The sequence below is a fragment of the Anolis carolinensis genome, chromosome 6 (genome assembly GCF_035594765.1).
Source record: "Anolis carolinensis isolate JA03-04 chromosome 6, rAnoCar3.1.pri, whole genome shotgun sequence".
Taxonomy (NCBI): Eukaryota; Metazoa; Chordata; class Lepidosauria; order Squamata; family Dactyloidae; genus Anolis; species Anolis carolinensis.
In genome coordinates this window covers 50,604,551-50,616,392 of record NC_085846.1, presented here as the reverse complement: position 1 = coordinate 50,616,392, position 11,842 = coordinate 50,604,551, and the positions used below count along the sequence as shown (strand labels likewise).

Genomic DNA, 11,842 nt, shown 5'->3' with positions numbered 1-11,842 from the left:
CTATTCATGAAAACGCCGGAAGAGATTGTTTTGGGGCCAGCTGGCACAAGTATGCTGATGATATCCAGTTCTATTACTCCTTTTTGCCTCATTCCAAGAAAACTGTTCCGTGCTAAACTGATACCTGCCAGCTATAAAGGACTGGATGAAAGCTTCAAACCAGTCCTGGTCCTGGCAGAGGTGTTCCTGGCCAGTCAAAGGCAGATCTGAAAATAGGGATTCAACCTGTGTTAGATATTCTCAGGTTTCAGCAAAGTACTGGTTTTGATCTATAAAACCCTATATGACATAGGTCTACGTTATTTGAAGGATCATGTTTTTGTGCATGGACCTATTAGATCATCTGTCCCAGAACCTTCTCAGGCTTGGTTAGTGGGAATAAGGGGAAGGGCCTTCTTGGTGGGTGCTCCCAGACTCTGAAACTCCCTGGTTAGAGAGACCAGGATTCTCTCCTGGTGGATGGTCAAAACATTTGCATACTAATGAAGGTTGAGTTTTTAATGCTATAAAGTGCTAGTATTAAATTTTAAGGGTTTGTGTAGTTAATTTTAGTACATTTTAATATTTTAACTTTTATACTGCTTTTAACTTGGTGTTTGTTTGTTTTTAATCTTATACTTTTATTGACTTTGTATTATTTTTAATTTGTATTGCTCTAATATGCAGTTAGCAACCTTGAATCCCATTATTGTTAGAAGGGAGGATATGAATGAATACAGTTGTTGTTGTTTTTGTTGCTGCTGTTATTAGGCCGGGAAATGGAACCGAGACAGCCTTGGTCGCCTTAGTAGATGATCTACACCGGGAACTAGACAGGGGGAGTGTGTCCCTGTTGGTTCTGCTGGACCTCTCAGCAGTCTTTGATACTGTCGGCCATGGTATCCTTCTGGGATGCCTCACAGGAATGGGGCTTGGAGGTACTGTTTTGCAGTGGCTCCACTCATTCCTGGAGGGTCGTTCCCAGAAGGTATTAATGGGGGACATCTGCTTGGCCCTGCAACCATTGGTTTGTGAGGTCCTGCAGGGGCCAGTACTGTCCCCCATGTTGTTTCATGAAGCCGCTGGGAGAGATCATCAGGAGTTTTGGAGTATGGTAACACCTGTACGCAGATGATGTTCAACTCTGTCACTCCTTTCCATCTGTCACTAAGGAGGCTATCCAGATCCTGAATCGGTGCTTGGCAGCAGTGTCGGACTGGATGAGAGCGAACAAATTGAAATTGAATCCAGATAAGATACAGCCCCTCCTGGTCAGTCGTAAGGCCAAACAGGGTATAGGGTTACAGCTAGTGCTGGATGGAGTTACATTCCCCCTGAAGGTTCGCAGCTTGGGGGTGATTCATCGTTGAGCCTAGAGCCCCAGGTCTCGGCGGTGGCTAGGGGAGCCTTTGCACAGTTAAAACTTGTGCACCAGTTGCGCCCGTATCTTGGGAAGCTGGACTTGGCCACTGTGGTCTTGTTATATCCTGAATAGACTGCTGCAATGCACTCTACGTGGGGCTGCCTTTGAAGATTGTTCGGAAGCTCCAATTAGTCAAACAGGCGGCAGCCAGGTTGCTAACTGGCGTGGCGTATAGGCAGCATACCTGTCAACTTCTTTACACAATAGAGTAAGGCCCTACAAATTTGGGGCCCAGCTTTTTCGAGGGCTGAAAAGATTTCAAGAATTTTGTTGACAGATACACTAGATCTCCAATGTTAAACTTCAATTGAGTTTCCCTTTTTTGTTTGCATACTTTTTATATGATTCTTGAGCCTCACATAGAGCTCGTCGTATTTCTGGCCAATTCTCTGAAATTTTAAAACTCCAATCCATTGATGTAGTAGGATTTAGCTCCCCTTGCCCCAATTCGGGAACTGGCATGGCATCTTGTCCTGATACTGCCTTGAAAGGAGAGACTCCCGTATATAAGTGTACTGAATTATTGTAAGCAAATTCACAAAAAGGCAGTAATGACACCCAGTCATCTTGCTGATAATTAATATAAAACCCTTAGAAACTGTTGCAAAGTCTTTTGAACTCTCTCTGTGGCTCCATCTGTCATGGGATGGTAGGCTAGAGCTTAGAGCTTGTTTAGTACCCAATAGATGTAGGAAAGCCTTCCAATAGTTAGCAGTGAATTGTGGCCCTCTATCTGAAATTATCCATTCTGGGGCCCCATATAATCTATAAATGTGCAATAGCAGCAGATTAGTTAACTGCTGTGCAGCTGGGAGCTGCTTTAATGGCACGAAGTGAGCTTGCTTAGAGAATAAATCTATCATAGTCCATATCATAGTATATCCTTTGCTGAGGGGTAGTTCAACTACAAAATCCATTGCAATTTGTCTCCAAGGTTTACATGGGTCAGCCACTTTCTGTAAAAGTCCCATAGGCTTCCCCATGGACTGCTTGGATTTGGCACACACCACACATTCTACTACATAGTCCTTTACATCTCTTCTCATGCCAGGCCACCAAAACTGCTTGTTCAGTATTTGTAGGGTCTTTTAAACTCCAAAATGTCCAACAGTTTTGTGATCGTGTGCTTGGTTGAAAACTTGCCCCCTCAATTTTCCCAGGACGTATAACTTCTTGTAGTACCACAAGCCCCCTTTCTCTGTGATTGCAGTTGCATGATCTTGCAACCAGGGGTCAGAACTATACTGAGCTTGGAAAGCCTCTTTCCACTCTGAGGGAGCGCTGGCTGGATTCCCTAGAGGGGCTGTCTGGGACCGTGTTTCAACTACTAGCTCTGATTGCTTTTTTGTGAAAAGTGTCCCAATGTCCTCTTGTGGTCAACTGTTATGCTGAGGCGTACGTGAGAGAGTGTCTGCCATACAATTACTTTTCCCTGGGAAAAAAATTAACGTAAAGTTAAACCTGCTAAACAAAATTGGGCCCATCACAACTGCTTTGCATTCATTTTCGGGGGGGTCTGTAACGATTTTAAGTTCTTATGGTCTGTCCACACCTGGAAGGGGTGTTTTGCCCCCTCTAAAAATGCCTCCATTTTTTCAGTGCCCCTTTTACTGTAAATGCCTCTCTCTCATACATTGGCTACCTCCTTTCAGTATTTGAAAACTTCTTGGACAAAAAATCACATGGTTTTAAGACCCCTTCTGATGTTTTTTTGAAACAGTATAGCTCCATATGCAACACCCAAAGCATCATACTGGATCACAAAGGGCTGTTCCGGGTCTAGGTACTAGCATTGGTTGCTGAGTAAACATTTGTTTCAAGTTTACAAAAGTCTTGGCATTGAGGAGTCCAATTTAATCGAGCCTTTAGAACTCTCACCTTAGCAGACTCTCCTCTTCCTTTAGTTCTTAACTAGGAAGCCCAGGCACTCAAGTGTTCTAACTGGAGGTCAGCTATTACCAATGGTGGTATGGATTTTGAAGGGGCACAAATAGAGGGAGAAAGGGAGAAATGTGCCAAGAGGAAAGCACACCAAACAAACCCTTATCATGACCACCTTCCATCTGGAAAGCTATGTCCTCATTGGGTGAAATCACGTGAATCCAGACTAGGTCTCCAAAGTCACCTATGGAACCACCGCCAAGACTCTAACCTTAGAAGATTTGGCCATGAGTGATTGCCTATGATGATGTATGAACAACCACCACAAAAATGTCTTCCAAGCTGTAGCTGACATGGACCTGCTTAAGAGGTCTTACTACACTAGAGTCTCACTTATCCAACATAAACGGGCCGGCAGAATGTTGGATAAGCGAATATGTTGGATAATAAGGAGAGATTAAGGAGAAGCCTATTAAACATCAAATGATTTTACAAATTAAGCACCAAAACGTCATGTTATACAACAAATTTGACAGAAAAAGTAGTTCAATATGCAGGAATGCTACATAGCAATTACTGTATTTACAAATTTAGCACCAAAATATCACGATGTATTGAAAACATTGACTACAAAAATGCGTTGGATAATCCAGAACGTTGGATAAGCGGATGTTGGATAAGTGAAACTCTACTGTATTTTTTTAATGCAGGTTATGGAGAATTGGCTCATGAGTGAACTTGAACAGCCATGTGAGATATGTTGTCATGCAAAATAATGAAACATTTATTAAAACTGCATGATTTGTGATTTGTCAGATATCCTACTTAGAAATCACCATCAAGGATTCCTGTTTATAATACAACTTTGGATTAAAATGTAGTTCAAAATAATTATTTTTTCAGAACAAAGCTATTTCTCACATCCAGTTACTCATTCATATCAGTGGTATTGTGCCTCTCAAGGAAATATCAAATATGAAACAGTTTTTTTTCCTGTAACATGAAACCCTGTTTGCTACGTGATTATCAGTTCTGACTCATGGGTGAGTCAGTGCATCTAAAAGGAGCAATCATTTTGTTACTAGTACCTAAAATTGACTGAAACTCACCATTTTCTTTTTTAACACACTAGCAAATAATGAATAGAAATATAAAAATGTCCCTATGTAAGTTTCAAACTAAATCCACATAAAAACTTGAAAATAAGCAATCCACAAACCTTTGGAAGGTCTGGAAGAGCAATTGAGTAGATATTAGACACTCAGGCATTCTGTTACTTTTGGTTTAAACTAAATTTATTGAGTCAAAATACAAATTGTACAGGGTACTTCTAAGTTAAGAAGACAACACAGTTATATATAAAGGATAATTGCATGAACTGAGGGGAACACAATCAGATCTAGCATTTTTGTGTTTTTTCCAAGGCAACCATAGGGTTCCCAATTTCAACTGGAGTCATGAAATTAAGGGAGAAGGAACCTAATCCTTTTCTGCTATGCTATGTCAGGACTTTCCCCCTCTTCCGCCTCAGCACTAGCATTCATTCCAACTCCTACTTGGCCAGATACATCTATTGGATAAAAAAAAATTGGAGGCTGTGGATCTTCATCCCAATGTACCCTTTTTGTTTCTTTCTCTGGGATTTCAGTGGATCTGTGTTAGGTATGTAAACTAGGAACCCAAGAGAGAAATAAAAAACTGGGACAAGATAAAAGATGAAGATAGACAATAGTGGTTAGGCCTGTCCAGTAGAGCTCAGGCCATAAAAAGACGAGAGGTAGCAGATGCCCCTTTAGACAGAATAATTATAAGGAAAGTAGAAAAAGAGAAAGGAGTTATTGGGTTAATGTATAAGGAATTAATCACCTTATCTTACAATACAAAAACCACCCTTATAGAGTTGGAAACAAGAAAAAAAGTTAGTGAGAAATTAATCCAGTCTTGGATCAAAAATGTTCAGAAAATTAAACATAATTAGGATATAAGAAACCCAACAGAAAATAATCTTAAAATGGTATAGAATCCCCCTTAAATTAGCACATATAATGGGAAATATTTCCAACAAGGGTTGGCATAATCGTAGAGGGATAAGCTCATTTTCTCATATGTGGTGGGATTTCAGAAAAATTCAGAACTATTATAGTCAAATCAGAAATGCAATGAAGGAAATAATAGGGCAAAAATTAAAGTGGGATAAAGCTAGGTTTACGTCTCTCACTATAGATGCAAAGGAAGATAACAATAAATGGACAGAAATCCTAAAAAATATGATAGCCGCATTACAGGCTACGATAGCCCGAGGATGAAGAGACAATATACGATAGGATTTGGAAACTTGGTCTTATCTCTCGGAATACATAATGATTTTATTAATCAAAGGAAAAATAATTATACAAAACAAGACTGTTATAGGAAATGGTCTATTCTAACCGACAAAACAGATGGAGATGATAGGATTTTAAACCAGGCTTTCCACACTGATAAATCTATGAAATGATATCATTTGGAATCGCTGTTCCAGGAAAGAGCGGGGAAGTGGTGGGGAGGGCATGGGAAACTAATAATACACATCCAAGGAATATATAAAGCGTCAATTGAGATAAAGTGACTTTTGGAACAATGTATACTGAGATAAGACCTTCATGGCAAATGTTTGTTAAATAAATGGATGTATCAATAAAATAAAAATATATTAAAAATTGCACTATAAATCTAAAACATTCAGAAAGAGAAAGGTATGTAAACTAGGTATACAAATCAACCGTTTACTGATAATAAATCATAAAGAAATTCATTTTAAAACCAGTCTTTGGTATACATGTAATTTCACTATTAAAGACAGAAGCCAATTTGCATACTAACAATTTGAGTGTATTTATAGAATCACACAGCAGGTTAAACCACTGAGCTGCTGAACTTGCTGATTGAAAAGTTGGTGCATTGAATCTGGGGAGCGGGGTAAGCTCCTGCTGTTAGCCCTAGCTTCTGTCAGCCTAGCAGTTTGAAAACATGCAAATGTGAGTAGATCAATAGATATCCTCCGCGAAGAGGAGGGCTTGACAAGTAGCGACGCAGCACTCTCAGGAGAATTCTGCGCAGCCAAGTGTGATTGACATGTGGCTGGGGCCAGAGGCCAGAGCCCAAGGAACCTGCGGGCCTAGGTTTATCCATGCCCGCACTAAACCTGGGACCTCATCACACTAGACCATGGATCCACTTTAAATCCAGTTTCTGCCTCCTGCAGAACCTCCTGCAGAAACCTGGGGCTTGTAGTCTAGAGAGGGGCCTTTAAACTGCTCAGCCAGACAGGTTCTGGGCCTCACTACAAACCCCAGAATTCTTCAGGAGGCAGAAACCAGATTTAAATTGGATCCATGCTCTAGTGTGATTTTTTAAAATTGTGTCAGAAGCGACTTGAGAACATTTTGCAAGTCGCTTCTGGTGTGAGAATTGGCTGTCTGCAGAGACGTTGCCCAGGGAATGCCTGGATGTGTTACCATCCTGCTGGGAGGCTTCTCTCGTGTCCTCGCAAGCTAGAGCTGACAGACGGGAGCTTACCTCGTCTAGTTGATTCGAACTGGCAACCTTCAAGTCAGCAGTCCAGCTGGCACAAGGGTTTGCACCACTGCAGCTCCCATGTAGTGTGATGAGGCTGTATGACAAGAGGATATGGAGAAGAGAAAAGTAGTGGGACAAGAATTGTTTATTGGTATATGTGATTTTATTTGTTTATGATTTGTTTTTATTGTTGAGTTTTATATTGCTTGTTGCCTGGGCTTGGCCCCATGTAAGCCGCCCCGAGTCCCCTCGGGGAGATGGGGCGGGGTATAAAAATAAAATTATTATTATTATTATTATTATTATTATTATTATTATTATTATTATTATTATAAGGTGAATCAAGCCTTGACAATACGGTTAGGGCACCTTGGAGGATAGTGGAAATGGTAGTTAAGAGTGGGTGCATCTGGCAGGAGAGGATACAGAGAAAAGCAGGGGAATAGATACATGGTTTTTCACATGTATGTTTGGCATTGAATTTTGCCATTAATATGTTGTAAACCCCTTCAAGTCCCACCAGTGAGAAAAGCGGTGTGTAAATACAGCAAACAAACAAACAAACAAATAAATAAATAAATAGAAATGGGCCAGGGTAGGTGTTTCAGGGCTTGAGATTGTGGCTTGGGTATCTAGGGCCCCTTGCACATTGCTAAACACAGGGCAGCGAGAAACATCTGACAGGGTGAGCGAATGAACAAAAGCACTTGTCACTGTTGCCAATCAATCACTATATCCCTACTGCCACCCATGATTCCTGGGACCATTCCTCCATGGAAAAAAGGCTTTCATGAGCTTAAACCAGGAAAATACAGTTATCTCCCATGCCTAACCATAAATAGTCTGAGGTCTCCCTGTTGAAGCAGAAATTTCTGGCTATATCTGTGCAACACAATCTGTATAACAAGCCATAATGGGAAAGCATTGGATTTTCTTTGTACATTACTGCCATCTACTGTTTATTGACATCAGTAACTATATGGTGTCATGAGAGTGGAGATAGAAACATCCAAATTCTGATAGGCAACGTTTGTGATGAGAAAATGCTAAAAATTAGATGTCCCATCAAGAATATATGTTTTACATTGCCATAATTTACTATTTATTTAATTTGGCATGCAGTTGTCTTTGTTGCATTATCTATAGAAATATTTCAATACATAAAAATGAAGAGAAACTGCTGCTCAGTAACTCGCCTACATTTCCCATCATGCAAGTTTCTAAAATACAAATACCTTTACGTTTCTTGACTTTTACCAGTAAATGAGATCTAATCCAGACAATAAGTTTAGTTTCTGACACACTGTGGAAATCATCCTGACCAATACTACTCTTAATTCGCTTGCTACAAATTAGTCACCCTAACATGAAAAAAACTCAGTTTGCAAGCTATATATACAAGCTGAGCAAATTTTCCTTCTGGCTGGTCCGAAAGTAGTGGGTTACCACAGAAATTATTACAGTTAGTTTCACTAACCTTTCTAAGTTCCACCCCACTGCTAACCTTGACTGGTCTCCTTTTTATTTTAAATCACTTTTCCTGCACACATTTGGTTTTCCTGCCACTTTTGCTTGAAACCAAAGCTAGACATCAAACAAGTCAAACAAGTACAGTATAAACCAAGCTAAGTCAAACAAGTATATTGTAAGTACAAGTTTTGCCTATTTGATATCATATGATTGTGGAGCATATGTCTGTTTAAGCAAAAGGAGCTCCTGTGATGCAGAAAGCCTTGATTCTTCCCAGGCGAAGCTGTCATGGCAGAATGTTGGATAAGCGAATATGTTGGATAATAAGGAGAGATTAAAGAAAAGCCTATTAAACATCAAAATAGGTTATGATTTTACAAATTAAGCACCAAAACATCATGTTATACAACAAATTTGACAGAAAAAGTAGTTCCTTACACATTAATGCTATGTAGTAATTACCGTATTTATCAATTTAGCACCAAAATATCACAATGCATTGAAAACATTGACTACAAAAAATGTGTTGGATAATCCAGAACGTTGGATAAGTGAGACTCTATCACATTGTGAAATGTGATACTTTACAACTGTATATTTGTCCAGATCGGTTAAGACTATCCCTCTTACTGTGGATTTTCCGGGCTGTATGGCCATGTTCCAGAAGCATTCTCTCCTGACGTTTCACCCACATCTATGGCAGGCATCCTCTGAGGTTGTGAGGTGTATTGCAAACTAGGAAAGTGGGGTTTATATATCTGGAATGTCCAGGGTGGGAGAAATAATTCTTGTCTGGGACAAGTGTGAATGTTGCCATTGATCACCTTAATTAGCATTGAATAGCCTTGCAATGTCAAAGCCTGGCTGCTTCCTGCAATGAGTGCTGTTGCACTAATCAAAACGGGATGTAACCAAATAATGTACAGTAGAGTCTTGCTTATCCAACCTTCGCTTATCTAGGCTAGTGAGGTTTATACATCTTGTGGACGGTCTAGGGTGAGAGAAATAACTCTTGTCTGATTGAGGCAAGTGTGGATGTTGCATTTGGCCACCCTGATTATTATTTATATTATATTATTTATTTATTTAATACATTTATATCCCACTCTTCTCACCCCGAAGGGGACTCGGAGCGGCTTACAAATCAAATGTACTTACAATATATTATTATCATAGCACAATAAAAGCATTAAATTACTATATTGTACTATATTGTTATATGGTAATATTATTAGTAATATTACATTTAATATATAATATATAATTAATATTATTATATTGTATTATTAGTATAATATTGTATTACATTATAATATTATTATCAATATTATAGGTATATACAATATATTACATATTTATAAATTATTGTATATATATGTGTGTGTGTGTATATATATGTGTGTATATATATATAAATTAGCATTGCATAGTCTTGCAGTTTCAAAGCCTGGCTTCCTCCTGCCTGGGGCAGGTGTTAGCTGGCCCAAACACAAATCAGGGAACATGAAAGGCACTGCAGACTAACTCAACCAGAGAAGTCGGCCATAGCAAAACACTTGATGAACCAACCTGGACACAACATATCATTTGAGAACACAGAAATGCTGGACCACTCTAACAACCACCATGTCAGACGACACAGAGAAGATATTGAAATCCACAAGCATGTGGACAATTTCAACAGAAAGGAGGAAACCATGAAAACGACCAAAATCTGGCTACCAGTATTTAAAAACACTAAAATCAGGACAGCAAATAGAGAACAACACTCAGAAGACAGGGAAATTCCAGACATGAAACAATCAGGGACAGCTAACATCTCCTCTCAAAAAAAATTCCCCCAGGCAGGAAGCTGCCAGGCTATTCAGTGCTAATCAAGGTGGCCAACTGCAACATTCACACTTGACTCAAATGGACAAGAGTTCTTTCTCCCACTCTGGTCATTCCACAGATATATAAACCCCACTTGCATGTTTTTAATCTGTTTTTTATCTGTTTTATTGTACCTGCATGTTTTAACTGTTTATATGTTTTAACTATACAGTATTTATAATTTAATATGGCATGTTTATGGTTGTGTGTTTGATGCGGCATTGAATGTTGTCATGTGTGAAAAAAAAGGGGGGGTTATAAAAATGGTAAATAAATAAATCAGAAAGTCAAGGAAGAAAATGCAAAAGGCAGATTTCCAGCTGAACATTAAGAAAACCAAAATGAGGATTACAGACTATTTACATACCTTTAAAATAAATAACGAAGACATTGGAGTAGTTTGTAATTTTCCATATCTTGGCTCAGTGATGGGCTCATCAGTTAGAATCCAAGGTGGGAAGTGAGAATGGGTTTAAGAGTGAAAAGTAGTAAAGAACAAGTGATCTAAGTGGGAAAAACTATCTTTATTTTGGATTCTGATGGACGTAATTACTGAAAACCCAGCAGCTACACGAGGTTGGAGAGGTTCCGCGTTTATTTCTCCTGGCTGTTGCCTATTAGCATAGAATGTACCCAAAATGCAGTGCGTTTTCGTTGTTGTTTCAGGAATTAAAATGAAATCAAAAGGATTTGTTTTTGTAACGGCTAGCTATTGTTCTATAATATTCATGAAAAAACGTCACAATTTTATAACATTAAAAAAAAACACACACCATAACCTAAAAGAATTTGCATTTTGTAGCTTTATATACCAACTGAGCAATGGTAGGAAACTGGCTGGTCCGATTGCAGTGGTACTTATAATTAATTGATCACAGTCAGTTACAGGTTTCTTTGTTCTTTCTCCACTCCCACTGCTTCACTTGACTAGTCTTTTGCTAAAATGTCAATTCTTGGCTATTATAAATGCTTTTAAGCCATGCAGTAGTTATTTTTTTATATAATACTTATAAGCAACCTCTACCTTATAATTTAAGTTTCTTTTTTTATCAATGAAAGATCACACCATGTGCACCGCACCATCCAACTGAAAATGAGCATTTTTCGATAAGGAACAAAGCATGTATTATCATTTCTTCAATAAAAATAAAAACTTTTTATGTCTGTATGACTTTGGCTCATTGCTGCGGATATTTTGCAAGCACAATCAGATTGCTCTCTGTCTATATCTTGAAATTATTAAAATTTCATTGTTCATCCTGATCATGATAGCAATTCTCTAAATGTTATTTCCAAGAATATATTTAAAGTGTTTATACCCAATTTTCAAGACAAAAAGTCTCCCAGAGGTGTTTGCTAATAATGAATTGGTTCCCTAGAAAATGTTTATTGTAATTGGCACAAACAATTATATTTAGGTTGGGTTGTTGTGAGTTTTCCAGGCTTATTATTATTATTATTAATAGGCCATATTATTATTAATAGCAGCAGTAGAAGTAATAGTATTTGGCTGATGCATGCTGGTTGCCAATTTACGATCTAGTAATATTAGAAATATGGGTGAGAAATATGGACATATGGGCATTTCAGGCAAAAAGCAGATGTCAATCATGCACTGGCCACTACAGGCAGTCCCCAAGTTATGAACAAGATAGGTTC

The 11,842-nt window shown here is 38.7% G+C and overlaps 1 long non-coding RNA gene across 1 annotated transcript; it reads right to left on the bottom strand.

Moving 5' to 3' along the window:
• Positions 1-4,556: 4,556 nt before the first annotated feature.
• LOC134292574 (uncharacterized) lies at positions 4,557-10,998 on the bottom strand. Its single transcript, XR_009999815.1, has 2 exons — positions 10,551-10,998; positions 4,557-6,935 (listed from the first exon to the last, which is right to left on the bottom strand). It is a non-coding gene; the product is annotated as an uncharacterized LOC134292574 (long non-coding RNA).
• Between the last annotated feature and the right edge of the window lie 844 nt (positions 10,999-11,842).